At 35.4% G+C, this 20,886-nt stretch overlaps 1 long non-coding RNA gene across 1 annotated transcript; it reads right to left on the reverse strand.

The window, feature by feature from the left end:
- Positions 1-15,229: 15,229 nt before the first annotated feature.
- LOC127142426 (uncharacterized) lies at positions 15,230-19,978 on the reverse strand. The gene is made up of 4 exons (XR_007813164.1): positions 19,578-19,978; positions 17,834-17,897; positions 16,949-17,010; positions 15,230-15,555 (listed from the first exon to the last, which is right to left on the reverse strand). It is a non-coding gene; the product is annotated as an uncharacterized LOC127142426 (long non-coding RNA).
- Between the last annotated feature and the right edge of the window lie 908 nt (positions 19,979-20,886).

The raw sequence follows: 20,886 nt of genomic DNA on the forward strand, positions 1-20,886 counted from the left end.
CTCTGGAAGCAGATTAAAATCCAGGGTTAGAACCATTGCCCTCTGTTTGTCAGTACTGTTAGAAAACTTAATTACCGAAGAAGCCTGGATACTTAAACAAGCGTTTTTGTCGAATCCTAGTGAGGCTGAACGGCGAATACACCTGCAGCGCGACGGTAAGGCTAAGGAACTAACTAACTAGTGGCTAGCGTTAGCATTTGTGTTAGCAGCGAGCGTTAGCATCAGCCTTTTGACCTAATACTAGTTTCAGTCGTTTGTGTGTTGTGTTTGTGTGACTGAGGCGTCCCTGACATGAGTTGTGGACCCCAACGTGGACAGTGAAAACAAAAGGAGCTCTCGATGGTCTGTCTCAATCCCTGTTGTATTTGTTTTCAGTCACCGACATTTTGCATCTCTTTGTAACTTTGTGCTCCATACCGGTCATTTTAACTCAGTTTATAGACTGTCATGTTTAACTCAGTCTGTTATGTCGTTGTCATCGTTTGGTGTCTACTTGTGGTCATTTTGTATTGTATCGCGTCTGCACCTGAGGCCTGTACTATGATGGGAGTTTGTGCGTGTGCATAAAACGGGCGCGCGCCGTATCTCTCAGATGAAGAGCGCACGGTAATTCTGTCGGTTTACGAGGAATTTAAAGAGACTATTAACACAATGTAAAACCGCTGCTGCCAACAAGCCAAGGAGACTTGTCAAATGTTCTCTGGATTTTTATTCTGTAATATGAGATGTAAGGACACGTAAAATCTGTGATAATTTTTCGGATACTTGGATTACAATCAACAAGTGGGTCACAATACTGAAAATGACCTGTTACTCACTCCTGATGGTCTTTAGACAACCCCCGTCTTACGGAGTCAGCCTCTCTCAGTCGTTGTGCCAGTATTGACTGGTTCTTCCACCTGTGAGGCGGTACTCAGGTAGAAGTAACACCAGTTAACCTCGATCATAAACTGCTCAGAGCAGTTTAGAGGTGCAGCGTAATTTACCATGGCAACAGACCCTGGGTAAAACCTATTCACCTTGCGTAGTACATGTTAATCGGGATGTTACACCCGACGTCACCAAGTTACTCCTGAAGTTACACTGATAAGCCAGTAACCTCGCTTCGTAGTACAGGCCTCTGGCTGGATGTCAGCATTACCATTAGCAATATCGTTTTATGATATCTTTTTGTCATTGTTTTTCTTTGCGTCGGTATAAGTGTGTTTGTGTGACTAGCGTCACTGACATGAGCTGTGAGGCAAGGTAACTGTTTAGTAGTCTGTTTGCCTGATTATCATGTCGTTGTGATCATTTTATGTCTTTACCTGGCTATTTATGATCAGCTTCTTTGTCTCTTTGCAGTCATTCTTACTGCGTCTCTAGTTCTGTGTCCAATCCTGATCATCTTACATTTCTTTGAGGGCATTTTGTGTTTCACTGTGGCAGTTCAGCATCTCTTTGCAATTGTTTTGCATCTCAGGATTTTTGTTTGTAGATTTGTGGCAGTAATCCGTCCATAGCTATCTATTGACCCACAGTTGTGTATATATATATTAATGATGAGAAATTTGATTGTGGCATCTTAATACTTGATTGAGTTCATATGTTGAATTCCTTGCTTCTCTGCAAGTTTGAGCCTCAAACATTTTAGTTACTTTGTTGTTGGTTCTTAAGGATGTGATGCTTTTTCTTGTTATATGTGACCAATTTCTGAGACACTCCTCTAATGTTTGGGGAATGTTCTCGCTCCGCTATAATGATTAATATCTGTTAGGGGTGTGACAATACACTCAGCTCAGGAGAACGAGATGAGATTTTAAACACTATTTTTAAGACACTTCAATGATGTAACTGGAAAGATTCTTTTATTTGACTGAAAATCACATGATGCAAAACAATGCAGGTGCATTGAAAAGTGAAATGTCTCATGTGAGTTGTACATAAGTGTGTTCATTTTAACTGTTGGTCAGAGGGTGATTTTAAAAATATCTTTATAGGGTATAACAACCAGTTCTACACTTATTTACTTATAGTTTTTCACATAAGCTGCTGTTAAGAATTGTAAATTTGGTCATTATTCCTTAAATGTAAACAACACAAAACAAAGACATTTTAAAAAAGAATAATGCTGAAATTTGAAATAATGATTCTGTATGTGACCATCTGTGGTGGGAGAAATACCCAGACTTTTTACTGTAGAATAATAAACAACACAAGTTATGCATTCAAAAATGTACTTAACTGTTTATTCTTGTTGTGCAGTTCACAGTAACATACATGATTGCTTGAGTGATTAGTTGATAGACCCAAAATTAATAATCATTTTGCTTTTTCCCAAATATGTGGTGTTGTTGGTTCTTCAGGAGGTGATGACACCTGGTTGATTTTCTGAAAAAGTCCTCTAATGTTTGTTAAATGTTCTGGTTCAGCTGTAATGTTGGATATTTATCTATGTTTTCAAGGTTAAATTGTTGATGAGGAATAGGTAGTAGTGTACTGATCATTTTCTTTTGTATGTTTCTCTTTGATTCCCTCCAGGTGTCACCACTTCGTCCACGACATTGTCCATGACATCGTCCACGATCGCAGTGACATGGTCCATGATCGGAGAGACATTGTTGAGGATGAGGGAGACATCGTCCATGATCAGAGACATTGTTCATGATCGCAGAGACCTTGTCAAACATGAGAGAGACGTTGTCCATGATCAGAGACATTGTCCATGCTTCGTAGAGACCTTGCGATAGAATCGGCGGAGACGGGGGTCACCGATTTGACGGCATTGCCCGCGATCAGGGACATTGTCGAAGGTCACAGAGACAGCGTCTATGATCTCAGAGACATCGTCCACGATCACAAAGACATAGTCCATGATCACAGAGACATTGTCCATAATCTCAGAGACATTGTCCGCGATCTCAGAGACGTAGTCCACGATCACTGAGAGTCTTCGTACAATGAAGAAGTTTTTTCAGACCAGGACAGAGGCCTCCAGGTAATTCACAAACAGCTTTACATCAACACAGAGCACTGTTTAGTAAGGCATGAAAAATGTTCAAAAAATGTTGTAGTATAATAAGGCATCAGAAAATGTCATAGTATATTAAGGCGTCAAAAAATGCCACAGTATAGTTGAGCATCAAAAACAGTGAAAAAATGTCATAGTATGGCGTCAAAAAAGGTGAGAAAATATCATAGTATAGTAAGGCCTCAAAAACCATCAAAAAATGTCATAGTATAGTAAAGCCTCAAAAACGGTGAAAAAACGTCATAGTATGGCTTCAAAAACCACCAAAAAATGTCAAAGTATAGTAAGACATCAAAAAATGTCATAGTATAGTAAGGCCTCAAAAAATGTCATAGTATAGCATGGCGTCAAAAACCATCAAAAAATGTCAGTATAGTAAGACATCAAAAAATGTCATAGTATAGTAAGGCCTGAGAAAATGTGAAAAAATGTCATTATAGTAAGGTGTCAAAAAATGTGAAAAAATGTCATAGTACAGCATGGCGTCAAAAACGGTCAAAAAATGTCAGAGTACAGTAGGGCCTCAAAAACCGTCCAAAAATGTCATAGTATAATATGCCGTCAAAAAATGTCATAGTATAGTAAGGCCTCAAAATTGTGAAAAAATGTCATAGTATAATATGGCGGAGACGGGGGTCAAGTCAAGTCAAGTCAAGTCAAATTTTATTTATATAGCGCCAATTCACAACAGAAGTTATCTCGAGACGCTGTACATATAGAGCAGGTCTAGACCGTACTCTTTATCTTAAAGATTTGACGGCATTGCCCGCGATCAGGGACATTGTCGAAGGTCACAGAGACAGCGTCTATGATCTCAGAGACATTGTCCACGATCATAAAGACAGTCCATGATCACAGAGACATTGTCCATAATCTCAGAGACATTGTCCACGATCACAGAGACATTGTCCATAATCTCAGAGAGTCTTCGTACAATGAAGAAGTTTTTTCAGACCAGGACAGAGGCCTCCAGGTAATTCACAAACAGCTTTACATCAACACAGAGCACTGTTTAGTAAGGCATCAAAAATGTTCAAAAAATGTCAGTATAGTAAGACATCAAAAAATGTCATAGTATAGCATGGCCTCAAAAACCATCAAAAAATGTCATAGTATAGTAAGGCCTGAGAAAATGTGAAAAAATGTCATTATAGTAAGGTGTCAAAAAATGTGAAAAAATGTCATAGTACAGCATGGCGTCAAAAACGGTCAAAAAATGTCAGAGTACAGTAGGGCCTCAAAAACCGTCCAAAAATGTCATAGTATAATATGCCGTCAAAAAATGTCATAGTATAGTAAGGCCTCAAAATTGTGAAAAAATGTCATAGTATAATATGGCGGAGACGGGGGTCAAGTCAAGTCAAGTCAAGTCAAATTTTATTTATATAGCGCCAATTCACAACAGAAGTTATCTCGAGACGCTGTACATATAGAGCAGGTCTAGACCGTACTCTTTATCTTAAAGATTTGACGGCATTGCCCGCGATCAGGGACATTGTCGAAGGTCACAGAGACAGCGTCTATGATCTCAGAGACATTGTCCACGATCATAAAGACAGTCCATGATCACAGAGACATTGTCCATAATCTCAGAGACATTGTCCACGATCACAGAGACATTGTCCATAATCTCAGAGAGTCTTCGTACAATGAAGAAGTTTTTTCAGACCAAGACAGAGGCCTCCAGGTAGTTCACAAACAGCCTTACATTAACTGTCCAACACAAAGCACTGTTTAGTAAGGCATCAAAAATGTTCAAAAACTGTCATAGTATAATAAGGCATCAAAAATATGGCAAAAAATGTGAAAAAATGCCACAGTATAGTTGGGCATCAAAAACAGTGAAAAAATGTCATGGTTTAATAAGGCATCAAAAACGGTGAAAACATGTCAAGGTATAGTAAGACCTCAAAAACCATCAAAAAATGTCATAGTATAGTAAGGCCTCAAAAAACGTCCAAAAATGTCATAGTTTAGTAAGGTATCAAAAACGGTCAAAAATGTCCTAGTATAGTAAGGTGTCAAAAATAAACAGAAAATGTTAAAAGTTCTGGTTCAGCTGTAATGTTAAATATTTATCTGTGTTTTCATGTTTAAACTGTTGATGAGGAATAGGTAGTAGAGTATTGATCATTTTCCTTTCGATGTTTCTCTTTGATTCCCTCCAGGTGTCACCACTTTGTCCATGACATTGTCCATGACATCGTCCACGATCGCAGAGACATGGTCCATGATCGGAGAGACATTGTTGAGGATGAGGGAGACATCGTCCATGATCAGAGACATTGTCCATGATCGCAGAGACCTTGTCAAAGATGAGAGAGACGTTGTCCATGATCAGAGACATTGTCCATGCTTCGTAGAGACCTTGCGATAGAATCGGCGGAGACGGGGGTCACCGATTTGACGGCATTGCCCGCGATCAGGGACATTGTCGAAGGTCACAGAGACAGCGTCTATGATCTCAGAGACATCGTCCACGATCACAAAGACATAGTCCATGATCACAGAGACATTGTCCATAATCTCAGAGACATTGTCCGCGATCTCAGAGATGTAGTCCACGATCACTGAGAGTCTTTGTACAACGAAGAAGTTTTTTCAGACCAGGACAGAGGCCTCCAGGTAATTCACAAACAGCTTTACATCAACACAGAGCACTGTTTAGTAAGGCATCAAAAATGTTCAAAAAATGTTGTACAATAATAAGGCATCAGAAAATGTCATAGTACAGTGAGGCGTCAAAAACTCAGAAAATGTCGTAGTACAGTGAGGCGTCAAAAACTGTCATAGTATAGTAAGTCATCAAAAATGTCATAGCAAAAAAAAATGTCAAAAAATTCCACAGTATGGTTGGGCATCAAAAATGTTCAAAAAATGTCATAGTATAATAAGCCATCAGAAAATGTCATAGTATATTAAGGCGTCAAAAATGGTTGAACAATGTCATGCTAAGGCGTCAAAAACTGTCAAGAAATGTCAGTATGGCGTTAAAAATGGTCAAAAAGTGTCATGATATAGCAAGGTGTCAAAAAATTTGTTAGTAAAGCATAGTAAGACATCAAAAACCATCAAAATGTGTCATAGTATAGTAAGGTGTGAAAAAATTACATAGTATAGTAAGGCATCAAAAATGGTCAAAAAATGTCATAGTACAGTAAGGCCTCAGAAACGGTGAGAAAAATGTCATAGTATAGTAAGGCCTCAGAAAATGTCATAGTATAGTATGGTGTCAAAAAATGTCATAGTATAGTAAGGCCTCAGAAAATGTCATAGTATAGTATGGTGTCAAAAAATGTCATAGTATAGTATGGTGTCAAAAACCACCAAAAAATGTCATAGTATAGTAAGGCCTCAGAAAATGTGAAAAAATGTCATAGTATAGCATGGCGTCAAAAACGGTCAGAAAATGTCATAGTATAGTAGGGCCTCAAAAAATGTCATAGTATAGTATGGCATCAAAAACCATCAAAAAATGTCATACTAAGGCCTCAAAAAATGTCATAGTATAGTATGGCATCAAAAACCATCAAAAAATGTCAGAGTACAGTAAGGCCTCAAAAACCGTCCAAAAATGTCATAGTAAGGTGTCAAAAAATGTCATAGTATAGTATGATGTCTCAAAAACCGTCTAAAAATGTCATAGTATAATATGGCGTCAAAAAATGTCATAGTATAGTAAGGCCTCAAAAACTGTGAAAAAATGTCATAGTATAGTATGGCGTCAAAAACATTCAAAAAATGTCATAGCATAATATGGTGTCAAAAAATGTCATAGTATAGCATGGCGTCAAAAACGGTCAGAAAATGTCATAGTATAGTAAGGCCTCAAAAATCATCAAAAAATGTCATAGTATAGTAAGGCCTCAGAAAATGTGAAAAAATGTCATTATAGTAAGGTGTCAAAAAATGTGAAAAAATGTCATAGTATAGTATGATGTCTCAAAAACGGTCCAAAAATGTCATAGTATAGTAAGGCCTCAGAAAATGTGACAAAATGTCATTATAGTAAGGTGTCAAAAAATGTCATAGTATAGTATGATGTCTCAAAAACCGTCCAAAAATGTCATAGTATAGTATGGTGTCAAAAAATGTCATGGTATAGTAAGGTCTCAAAATTGTGAAAAAATGTCATACTATAGCATGGCGTCAAAAATGGTTAAAAAATGTCAAGAGTATAGTAAGGCCTCAAAAACGGTTCAAAAATGTCATAGTATAGTATGGTGTCAAAAAATGTCATAGTATAGTAAGGCCTCAAAAATCATCAAAAAATGTCATAGTATAATATGGCGTCAAAAAATGTCATAGTATAGTAAGGTCTCAAAATTGTGAAAAAATGTCAGTATAGTATGGCGTCAAAAAATTTGAAAAAATGTCATAGTATAGTAAGGCCTCAAAAAATGTCATAGTATAGCATGGCGTCAAAAACGGTCAAAAAATGTCATAGTATAGTAAGGCCTCAAAATTGTGAAAAAATGTCATAGTATAGTAAGGCCTGAGAAACGGTGAGAAAAATGTCATAGTATAGTAAGGCCTCAGAAAATGTGAAAAAATGTCATAGTATAGCATGGCGGTAAAAAACGGTCAGAAAATGTCATAGTATAGTAAGGCCTCAAAAACTGTCATAGTATAGTATGGTGTCAAAAAATGTCATAGTATAGTATGGTGTCAAAAACCACCAAAAAATATCATAGTATAGTAAGGCCTCAGAAAATGTGAAAAAATGTCATAGTATAGTATGGCATCAAAAACCATCAAAAAATGTCAGAGTACAGTAAGGCCTCAAAAACCGTCCAAAAATGTCATAGTATAATATGATGTCTCAAAAACGGTCCAAAAATGTCATAGTATAGTAAGGCCTCAGAAAATGTGACAAAATGTCACTATAGTAAGGTGTCAAAAAATGTCATAGTATAGTATGATGTCTCAAAAACCGTCCAAAAATGTCATAGTATTGTATGGTGTCAAAAAATGTCATGGTATAGTAAGGTCTCAAAATTGTGAAAAAATGTCATAGTATAGTAAGGCCTCAGAAAATGTCATAGTATAGTAAGGCCTCAGAAAATGTGAAAAAATGTCATTATAATAAGGTGTCAAAAAATGTCATAGTATAGTATGATGTCTCAAAAACCATCCAAAAATGTCATAGTATAGTAAGGCCTTAAAATTGTGAAAAAATGTCATAGTATAGTAAGGCATAATGTTGAATATTTATCTGTGTTTTCATGGTTAAACTGTTGATGAGGAATAGGTAGTAGAGAATTGATCATTTTCCTTTGTATATTTCTTTGTGATTCCTTCCAGGTGTCACCACTTCATCCATGACATTGTCCATGACATCATCCACGATCGCAGTGACATGGTCCATGATCGGAGAGACCTTGTTGAGGATGAGGGAGACATCGTCCATGATCAGAGACATTGTCCACGATCGCAGAGACCTTGTCAAAGATGAGAGAGACGTTGTCCATGATCAGAGACATTGTCCATGCTTCGTAGAGACCTTGCGATAGAATCGGCGGAGACGGGGGTCACCGATTTGACGGCATTGCCCGCGATCAGGGACATTGTCGAAGGTCACAGAGACAGCGTCTATGATCTCAGAGACATCGTCCACGATCACAAAGACAGTCCATGATCACAGAGACATTGTCCATAATCTCAGAGACATTGTCCGCGATCTCAGAGACGTAGTCCACGATCACTGAGAGTCTTCGTACAATGAAGACGTTTTTTCAGACCAAGACAGAAGCCTCCAGGTAATTCACAAACAGCTTTACATCAACACAGAGCACTGTTTAGTAAGGCATCAAAAATGTTCAAAAAATGTCATAGTATAATAAGGCATCAGAAAATGTCATAGTATATTAAGGCGTCAAAAAATGCCACAGCATAGTTGAGCATCAAAAACAGTGAAAAAATGTCATTGTATGGCGTCAAAAAAGGTGAGAAAATATCATAGTATAGTAAGGCCTCAAAAACCATCAAAAAATGTCATAGTATAGTAAAGCCTCAAAAACGGTGAAAAAACGTCATAGTATGGCGTCAAAAAGTATAGTAAGACATCAAAAAATGTCATGGTATAGTAAGACCTCAAAAAATGTCATAGTATAGCATGGCGTCAAAAACCATCAAAAAATGTCAGAGTACAGTAAGGCCTCAAAAACCGTCCAAAAATGTCATAGTATAATATGGCGTCAAAAAATGTCATAGTATAGTATGATGTCTCAAAAACCGTCTAAAAATGTCATAGTATAATATGGTGTCAAAAAATGTCATAGTATAGCAAGGTCTCAAAACTGTGAAAAAATGTCATAGTATAGTAAGGCCTCAAAAACAGTGAAAAAATGTCATAGTATAGTATGGCGTCAAAAACCTTCAAAAAATGTCATAGTATAGTATGGCGTCAAAAAATGTCATAGTACAGTAAGGCCTCAGAAACGGTGAGAAAAATGTCATAGTATAGTAAGGCCTCAGAAAATGTCATAGTATAGTATGGTGTCAAAAAATGTCATAGTATAGTAAGGCCTCAGAAAATGTCATAGTATAGTATGGTGTCAAAAAATGTCATAGTATAGTATGGTGTCAAAAACCACCAAAAAATGTCATAGTATAGTAAGGCCTCAAAATTGTGAAAAAATGTCATAGTATTGTAAGGCCTCAGAAACGGTGAGAAAAATGCCATAGTATAGTATGGCATCAAAAACCATCAAAAAATGTCATACTAAGGCCTCAAAAAATGTCATAGTATGGTGTCAAAAACCATCAAAAAATGTCGTAGTATAATATGGTGTCAAAAAATGTCATAGTATAGCATGGCGTCAAAAACGGTCAGAAAATGTCATAGTATAGAGAGGCCTCAAAAAATGTAAAAAAAAAATGTCATAGTATAGTATGGCGTCAAAAACCTTCAAAAAATGTCATACTATAGCATGGTGTCAAAAATGGTTAAAAAATGTCAAGAGTATAGTAAGGCCTCAAAAACGGTTCAAAAATGTCATAGTATAGTATGGTGTCAAAAAATGTCATAGTATAGTAAGGCCTCAAAAATCATCAAAAAATGTCATTATAGTAAGGTGTCAAAAAATGTGAAAAAATGTCATAGTATAGGCATGAGTATAGTAAGGCCTCAAAAACGTCAAAAAATGTCATAGTATAGCATGGCGTCAAAAACCATCAAAAAAGGTCATAGTATAATATGGCGTCAAAAAATGTCATAGTATAGTAAGGTCTCAAAATTGTGAAAAAATGTCTGTATAGTATGGCGTCAAAAAATTTGAAAAAATGTCATAGTATAGTAAGGCCTCAAAAAATGTCATAGTATAGCATGGCGTCAAAATTGTGAAAAAATGTCATAGTATTGTAAGGCCTCAGAAACGGTGAGAAAAATGTCATAGTATAGTGAGGCCTCAGAAAATGTGAAAAAATGTCATAGTATAGTATGGTGTCAAAAAATGTCATAGTATAGTATGGTGTCAAAAACCACCAAAAAATATCATAGTATAGTAAGGCCTCAGAAAATGTGAAAAAATGTCATAGTATAGCATGGCGTCAAAAACGGTCAGAAAATGTCATAGTATAGTAGGGCCTCAAAAAATGTCATAGTATAGTATGGCATCAAAAACCATCAAAAAATGTCATACTAAGGCCTCAAAAAATGTCATAGTATGGTGTCAAAAACCATCAAAAAATGTCAGAGTATAGTAAGGCCTCAAAAACGTCAAAAAATGTCATAGTATAGCATGGCGTCAAAAACCATCAAAAAATGTCGTAGTATAATATGGTGTCAAAAAATGTCATAGTATAGCATGGCGTCAAAAACGGTCAGAAAATGTCATAGTATAGAGAGGCCTCAAAAAATGTAAAAAAAAAAATGTCATAGTATAGTATGGCCTCAGAAACGGTGAGAAAAATGTCATAGTATAGTGAGGCCTCAGAAAAATGTGAAAAAATGTCATAGTATAGCATGGCGGTAAAAAACCTTCAAAAAATGTCATACTATAGCATGGCGTCAAAAATGGTTAAAAAATGTCAAGAGTATAGTAAGGCCTCAAAATTGTGAAAAAATGTCATAGTATTGTAAGGCCTCAGAAACGGTGAGAAAAATGTCATAGTATAGTGAGGCCTCAGAAAATGTGAAAAAATGTCATAGTATAGCATGGTGTCAAAAACCTTCAAAAAATGTCATACTATAGCATGGCGTCAAAAATGGTTAAAAAATGTCAAGAGTATAGTAAGGCCTCAAAAATCATCAAAAAATGTCATTATAGTAAGGTGTCAAAAAATGTGAAAAAATGTCATAGTATAGGCATGAGTATAGTAAGGCCTCAAAAACGTCAAAAAATGTCATAGTATAGCATGGCGTCAAAAACCATCAAAAAAGGTCATAGTATAATATGGCGTCAAAAAATGTCATAGTATAGTAAGGTCTCAAAATTGTGAAAAAATGTCTGTATAGTATGGCGTCAAAAAATTTGAAAAAATGTCATAGTATAGTAAGGCCTCAAAAAATGTCATAGTATAGCATGGCGTCAAAAACGGTCAAAAAATGTCATAGTATAGTAAGGCCTCAAAATTGTGAAAAAATGTCATAGTATTGTAAGGCCTCAGAAACGGTGAGAAAAATGTCATAGTATAGTGAGGCCTCAGAAAATGTGAAAAAATGTCATAGTATAGCATGGCGGTAAAAAACGGTCAGAAAATGTCATAGTATAGTAGGGCCTCAAAAAATGTCATAGTATAGTATGGCATCAAAAACCATCAAAAAATGTCAGAGTACAGTAAGGCCTCAAAAACCGTCCAAAAATGTCATAGTAAGGCGTCAAAAAATGTCATAGTATAGTAAGGCCTCAAAAAATGTCATAGTATAGTATGGTGTCAAAAAATGTCATAGTATAGTATGATGTCTCAAAAACGGTCCAAAAATGTCATAGTATAGTAAGGCCTCAGAAAATGTGAAAAAATGTCATAGTATAGCATGGCGTCAAAAACGGTCAGAAAATGTCATAGTATAGTAGGGCCTCAAAAAATGTCATAGTATAGTATGGCATCAAAAAACCATCAAAAAATGTCAGAGTACAGTAAGGCCTCAAAAACCGTCCAAAAATGTCATAGTAAGGCGTCAAAAATGTCATAGTATAGTAAGGCCTCAGAAAATGTGAAAAAATGTCATTATAGTAAGGTGTCAAAAAATGTGAAAAAATGTCATAGTATAGTATGATGTCTCAAAAACGGTCCAAAAATGTCATAGTATAGTAAGGCCTCAGAAAATGTGACAAAATGTCATTATAGTAAGGTGTCAAAAAATGTCATAGTATAGTATGATGTCTCAAAAACCGTCCAAAAATGTCATAGTATAGTATGGTGTCAAAAAATGTCATGGTATAGTAAGGTCTCAAAATTGTGAAAAAATGTCATAGTATAGTATGGCGTCAAAAACGGTCAAAAAATGTCATAGTATAGTAAGGCCTCAAAAAATGTCATAGTATAGTAAGGCCTCAGAAAATGTGAAAAAATGTCATTATAGTAAGGTGTCAAAAAATGTCATAGTATAGTATGATGTCTCAAAAACCGTCCAAAAATGTCATAGTATAGTAAGGCCTTAAAATTGTGAAAAAATGTCATAGTATAATATGGCGTCAAAAAATGTCATAGTATAGTAAGGTCTCAAAATTGTGAAAAAATGTCATAGTATAGTATGGCGTCAAAAAATGTCATAGTATAGTATGATGTCTCAAAAACCGTCTAAAAATGTCATAGTATAATATGGCGTCAAACAATGTCATAGTATAGTAAGGCCTCAAAAACAGTGAAAAAATGTCATAGCATAATATGGTGTCAAAAAATGTCATAGTATAGCATGGCGTCAAAAACGGTCAGAAAATGTCATAGTATAGTAAGGCCTCAAAAATCATCAAAAAATGTCATAGTATAGTAAGGCCTCAGAAAATGTGAAAAAATGTCATTATAGTAAGGTGTCAAAAAATGTGAAAAAATGTCATAGTATAGTATGATGTCTCAAAAACCGTCCAAAAATGTCATAGTATAGTAAGGCCTCAGAAAATGTGACAAAATGTCATTATAGTAAGGTGTCAAAAAATGTCATAGTATAGTATGATGTCTCAAAAACCGTCCAAAAATGTCATAGTATAGTATGGTGTCAAAAACGGTCAAAAAATGTCATAGTATAGTAAGGCCTCAAAAAATGTCATAGTATAGTAAGGCCTCAGAAAATGTGAAAAAATGTCATTATAGTAAGGTGTCAAAAAATGTCATAGTATAGTATGATGTCTCAAAAACCGTCCAAAAATGTCATAGTATAGTAAGGCCTTAAAATTGTGAAAAAATGTCATAGTATAATATGGCGTCAAAAAATGTCATAGTATAGTAAGGTCTCAAAATTGTGAAAAAATGTCATAGTATAGTATGGCGTCAAAAAATGTCATAGTATAGTATGATGTCTCAAAAACGGTCAAAAAATGTCATAGTATAGTAAGGCCTCAGAAAATGTGAAAAAATGTCATTATAGTAAGGTGTCAAAAAATGTCATAGTATAGTATGATGTCTCAAAAACCGTCCAAAAATGTCATAGTATAGTATGGTGTCAAAAAATGTCATGGTATAGTAAGGTCTCAAAATTGTGAAAAAATGTCATAGTATAGTATGGCGTCAAAAACGGTCAAAAAATGTCATAGTATAGTAAGGCCTCAAAAAATGTCATAGTATAGTAAGGCCTCAGAAAATGTGAAAAAATGTCATTATAGTAAGGTGTCAAAAAATGTCATAGTATAGTATGATGTCTCAAAAACCGTCCAAAAATGTCATAGTATAGTAAGGCCTTAAAATTGTGAAAAAATGTCATAGTATAATATGGCGTCAAAAAATGTCATAGTATAGTAAGGTCTCAAAATTGTGAAAAAATGTCATAGTATAGTATGGCGTCAAAAAATGTCATAGTATAGTATGATGTCTCAAAAACCGTCTAAAAATGTCATAGTATAGTAAGGCCTCAGAAAATGTGAAAAAATGTCATTATAGTAAGGTGTCAAAAAATGTGAAAAAATGTCATAGTATAGTATGATGTCTCAAAAACGGTCCAAAAATGTCATAGTATAGTAAGGCCTCAGAAAATGTGACAAAATGTCATTATAGTAAGGTGTCAAAAAATGTCATAGTATAGTATGATGTCTCAAAAACTGTCCAAAAATGTCATAGTATAGTATGGTGTCAAAAAATGTCATGGTATAGTAAGGTCTCAAAATTGTGAAAAAATGTCATAGTATAGTAAGGCCTCAGAAAATGTGACAAAATGTCATTATAGTAAGGCCTCAAAAAATGTCATAGTATAGTAAGGCCTCAGAAAATGTGAAAAAATGTCATTATAGTAAGGTGTCAAAAAATGTCATAGTATAGTATGATGTCTCAAAAACCGTCCAAAAATGTCATAGTATAGTAAGGCCTTAAAATTGTGAAAAAATGTCATAGTATAGCATGGCGTCAAAAACGGTCAGAAAATGTCATAGTATAGCATGGCGTCAAAAAATGTCATAGTATAGTGTCAAAAACTGTCAAAAATGTTATAGTATAGTATGATGTCTCAAAAACGGTCAAAAAATGTCATAGTATAGTAGGGCCTCAAAAAATGTCATAGTATAGCATGGCGACAAAAACGGTCAGAAAATGTCATAGTGTAGTATGGCATCAAAGTATAACTTGAGTTTCTCCATTTTTGAATTAATATCACAAAAGGGATTTTGTAATGCAGAAATTCATAGTATTCTGTACTTGCAGCTTGCAATTAAAATGTATAATTGCAGCTAAAAATTCAGACTGGCAAAATATTCAGAAGTATTTAATTTAGTAAGATAATTCAGTGTTGTAACAGCAAAAATAGAAAAGGACATTATATACAACAAGATAATATAGCACAGTAATTTAAAATTACTCACAATATGAATAGTATAAACAGGACAGTGATAGATTGGATTACTGATATGGCACAAAAATACCAAAATGAAAATCTAACGTAACCCACAAACACTGTGTAGAGGTCTGTCGATAACAAAGACAAGGTGGTGGAATTTTGCATGCTTTGTATTACAATGAATTTATCTTATATACTTAGTGTAATTAGTCTGTAGCTTTAGTTGTGCTGTTTTACTCATCAAGGATGACCTGATGAATTTACTGTTATAATCCCACCGTAAATACCTTCCTGAAGAGGAAGATGGCAAATGGTATCTTCATCAGCACAGGTGATTACACCAGTTGTAAATTCCTGAGAGAGGTCACAACTGTCTTTTATTGTACCCCAAGTGTTTACTCAGTTGCTACCTTGCCAGTCTTGTTCTTTGACTCTCTACAGGCAGGCCGGAAAATTTCCATAACATTATAATATAGAGAAGTGTCAAAAACTGGCAAAAATAGTCTTAGAAGTAAGGCATAAAAAGAGTATGTCATAGAAATACTTTGATTTACTGATCAGTTTCTGTGATTAACACGTGTTCTTGTCTCTGCAGGAGGAGAAGACGACAGCAGGCGAAGACCTGAAATGGTTGAAAGAAAACAGAAGTGTTACAAAGCTGTTAATTAGATGAAAGACCTCCATCGTCTTACAGCTGTAAACAGTGCTGGTCTCCTGTTGTTCAAGTGAAGACACTTTGTTTTTCTCTGCCATCTATAATATAGTCATGGGCACAAGACTTTATTCAGCAGCTTGTGATACAACTATTTAATAATTGTATCACAAGAAGACACTTCATAGACATGTGCTCATAACTACATTAACTTAAACAAGTGTTTCCTTGTGGGTCAAATGTCTGTCATTATCTTTGCTGTGATACATGATAAATGTCTGGAATAAAATAATTAAGTGGCTTTCTAAACCTTTGAGTTGCATTTCTCTACTGAAGAGAATTGAAAGTATACAAATCATTTTATTGCATATTATTTTAAGAAAAAATGTAATTATTCTCATGTTTAATCATTAGACCTATTTTTTAACACTTTGAAAATATATTTTTTATCGTTTTATACTTAACTTTTAAAAAGTTTTACACTCATTGATCAGACATTGTTTTTAGGGTTTTTAAATTAATTTTCAAACATATGTTTTAAATATACTTTTTAAAGGTTTTAATAATATATTTAAAGGCAGTGGAGCTTTTTGTTTTGGTTGATCAAATGGCCTGTCTTGAAGGACTCAAGAAACAAGTTGCATTGTGTACGAAGTCATATTACTTATTAACTGTTTATTAAAACAAAGGGTAATGATATTACACTGATAATAAACTCACTTTGTGATAACTAGTGTGTTATTATGGCAACAAGTGTGTTACTGCCTCACTCTAGCCAGTATTTTCTAACATAAATAAAGTTTTTATAGACAAATCTCTGAATTTTATGAATTAGCTTTGCACAGACTTTAAAGGTTGAACATTTAAAGGTTTTAACCTTATTTATCAAACCTGTTTTATGAGGTTTGTTAAATGTTTTATCCTTATTTTTAGACCTATTCCTTTAGGGTTTTAAATGTATTTTTAAAAGATGTAACTATTAAAGGTTTTAGATGTATTTTTTAAGGTTTTATATTTATTTTTAGACAAGTTTTTTGAAGGTTGTTTTTATACTTAAATTGATAAATTGAAAACCTTTAAATATTAATTACAAGTTGTACACTTACTATTAAAATAGTTTCTTTTCTAAACTAAGGTTTTACATTTACTGTTTATATATAGTTTTCCATATTTTACATTATATTTAAACATATTTTTTGTAGCTACATTGTTGAAAAATACTAAATACTAATTAAAACTGATAAGTTACAGCAACAATTACAACTCATTTATTGCTATTTGTTCCAGACAAGCGGTTTTAAGGTGTCAAACTGCAGCTGAGATAATGACAGAGTCAGACTGAAAAGAATAAACTAACACTGACCTCCTGGAAATGTCTTCATGTCTGTCTCTTCTCTCTGTGATTTAATGGTTTAATTTTGAATCCTGTGGAGAAAAACACAACAAACATTAATATAAACATGTGACTTTTAACTCAGCAAAATAAAAGCGTTTAATAAAAAGAGTTTCTGGGTACTGAATTTCAAACTGTCAAAAGATAGAGAAGTAAAAGAATCTAAATCTACAAAGAAACCAGAGTATGGACTAACTGGTTCTGGACTAATCAGAACTAGTCCAAGGTGTTTGCTTTGTACACAAAGACAGAAAGAAGCTGCTCTGACTGGAGAACTGACTCCACCAGCTCCTGATGGTCACACAACAGCAGTGGATGGAAATGTTTTTTCCTCCAAACTCACTTTAAGTGTGAACTGGAATGGTGTGAGTTTGGTTGATAGAAGTAAAGTAAAGGAAATAAAGAGAAACATACAAAGGAAAAACTGTAATACACTATGACCTATTCCTCATCAACAGTTTACAGGTACAGCTGAACCAGAACATTCTCCAAACATTAGAGGAGCGTATCAGAAAATGGGCTGTTTACTGTCACATATGACAAGAAAAAGCATCACATCTTTAAGAATCAATAACAATAAATATTTGGGAGAAATTAAATGATTATCTTAAATTTCTATATTACTTGTCTGTCACTAATCACTGGGGGGATAATGTATATTACTGTGAACTGCATAATAAAAACAGTCACCTTAGTAAATTTTTGAAAGCAGGGTTTTGTGGTATTTTTAATCAGACAGAAAATGAACTCACAACTATTTTGAGTTTTTAAATAACAATACCACCGTTACTAACATTTATAATTCAGCTCATCAGCACATTTTTTTCAGATTGGGTAAGTCTTTAGGACATATACCTGTTTGGTTTGTCAGGTGAGAGCTGGTGTCTCTGTCCAGGCTGCAGCAGCTGAACCAGTAAACCTGGGAAACACAAGTACAACACTTAAAAAACAAATAACCCCATTAATAAAGAATAGTTCACCTCCAAAACTGACACTGACAACTAAACACTACAACCTTGACAATCACACTTTGAGTTTTCAGGTGAATAAATTAGGGCTGAAACAATTAGTTGACGTTGATTATAAAAACTTGTTGACACATCGTATTAAAACCATAAAACCAGAGGCTTTATAAGAGGAACCATGCTCACTTGTTACTGCAATGCACTACAGGAGGTGCTGGGGTAATTATCACTTTTCATTCAATTTAACAACTGTAATACTAATGCAACTTGCAATGAAATTAAATTGAAAAACAATGAAAAATTAAAAAAAAAAAACAAAACACACATTCAGTGATGAAAAGAACTGATAACAGTATGAGCCGCACTGATAAGGGTCTAGATGGATAAAGATAAAATCCTAATGATGCCTATCCCTACAGCTGATTAGAGGCTTTGCCCTGCCTTCAGGCGAATGAGCAAATCACTGTTCTGATTTAACCAGTGATGCTGTAGGATTATTTTTTATTTTGCATAGTGGGATCACTCTCAAAATTGTGAGGGATTACTTACTTGATTGTCTTCCATATTAAAGGGCAACCTAAATAATTAATCTAAATTTTAAGAAAACCTTTTGCTCTAAAATTAAACAATATATTATTATTGTCTATTTATTACCAAAGCATTTATTGGTAATAAAGTTGACATGGAAAATATCTGAATTTGTTGCATTCAATACTGATTTAAGTGGTGTGCCTAACTTTTTGGCTGGTGCTCCTAAAATTTTCAATAAGGAGCATCAGTGCTACTAGAGGAAAAGTCAGACTGGAGCAGTAATCTCAGCTCCTAAATTGTGACCTACTCTTGAGGCTTAAAACTAGTGGAGGAGCACCGAGTTAAAATCTAGTTTTCAAACTTGTATTTAACACAAAACCGAGCTCAATAAAATCTCAAGTCAAGACAAATAAATTTCTCATCAATAATATACACAACAGGGGATCAGTGAACGGCTATGGACTGAGTCGCAAAATGATCACACTGAGATGTTCAACTGCCACACTGAAACACAAAATTACCACAAACAATCGTTAAATGGCCTGGAATAGGCACAAAACTACAGACACAATACAATGCAAAACAACCACAAAGAAGCTGACCGTGTGTCTTTCTGTACAGAAACTCCTAGCTCAATAAAGTTCGTGTGAAGACCCTAATCCTTCTGATTCGTCTGTTGAGTTTTAAAATCACCACAACCTTAAGTAGATGTAAAACAGCCAGCTAGAGACGCAAAACGATGCAATACCACCACAAAGAGACACAAAATGATCACATCGACATGATAATCCGCTATAAACTGACTTAAAATGCCCAGGCTGGAGCATAAATTTGAAAAGCAGTAAAATGTAACTGTATTAATTAACTGTAAAGAGATGCAAACGGAGTTGTAAACAGACAACTAGTGTTACCACCAACTATCAGCAACTCGTGTCAGGGACGCGTTAGTCACAGAAACACAAACACACTTCTACCCACGTGATATAGATGTCTGAAAACGGAATTTTAAAAATTCATTACAAGTTAATGCTAATGCTAACGCTAACCGCTAACGCTTTCCGATAACGTTAATGCTATCGCTAGCCGCTAACTGTTTGCCTTACCTTCGCGCCGCAGGTGTGTTCAGCGTCCAGTCTCACTCGTGTTCGACAAAAAAACAGTTCCAGAGTTTGTTTTAGCACCCAGGCCTCTTCGTAAATAACAAAAGCCAGCTCCGGAGTTTGATTTGGCATCCAGACCTCTCCCGTAACGACGTTTTCTCACAGTACTAGCAAACAGAGGCAACGTTTCAAAACTGGTTTAAATCTGTTTTCCGACTCCGCCTCTCTGCGCTCCTCCCAAAAGGCCATGACCAATGACGAGATACGTCGCACCAATGACGACATACGTCAGCCAACGTTTGCAGAAAAACGCTGATTGGTCGGGCCACTCTGGTCCGCCTAGCAACCGCCTCTGATTGGTCTTAAAATTCCGTGAAGACGGAGAGAAGCCTTAACTGCATTATAAGATCTGGCGGACAGCCATTCGCCAGTGCACAAAATCTGTAGGTTTGACTGTTTTCTGACAAACTGGACATGAGCCACATGTAATTTGTAATAACCAAGCTCATGAGCATGCTCCTGTAATATATATATATACTTTTGTTAGTTACAGCAGCTTAATTGCCCCTGATAGTGGGTTTAAGGGTCTCAAATATACCCTTTTACTCTATTTATTTAACTTTTATTAACAGTTATTTAACAGTCCCCTACTAGCGCCTGTGGGCGATAGAAGAGAAGATGATTGGCATCCCTGGAGACTTAAGGTGGAGGCACAACAGCCCTCGTAATCACCATGACGTAAATGTGAATGGAAAGTCCCCATAGACTGTATATAAAGATCACTCGTTGAAAAATCACCAACCATTTGACGAGTGACTGACAAATGCAACGCTAAACCACACTTTCAGTGTCATTTATTCAGGTTTACCTTTAATTTTACACATCACACATAGCAGCGTCCACTGTAAGCTAGCAAGGATCCTGTCCGAGAAACAACATGACCGTAGAGTGCCCGCACGAAGCAGTGACGTCACTCAGAGAAACGTGACTTTTCCGGGCTTTTGAGATGTTTTACAAAGATTAAAACTCCATGGCTGAAAAATACAAAATAAAAGCGTGACAACTGACAATGATTATAGCTGGAGGTGTCCTGTTAACAATTTCCAGGCGTCTCTTCTATAATGGTGGTCTATGGGGAAAATGGCTGCAAGGCTGAGCGGCGGCACCGTAACCAGTTCTCGTAATACATCCATGGTCCAGCCACACTCATGTTGAACAAAATCAACTCCAAAGCTTGTTTTAATATCCAGGCTAGTTCAGTAATGAAGCTTTTCACAATGCTAACAAACCAACGTGGCGACTCAAAATTTCG

The sequence above is a fragment of the Lates calcarifer genome, linkage group LG5 (assembly GCF_001640805.2).
Source record: "Lates calcarifer isolate ASB-BC8 linkage group LG5, TLL_Latcal_v3, whole genome shotgun sequence".
NCBI classification, from domain to species: Eukaryota; Metazoa; Chordata; class Actinopteri; family Centropomidae; genus Lates; species Lates calcarifer.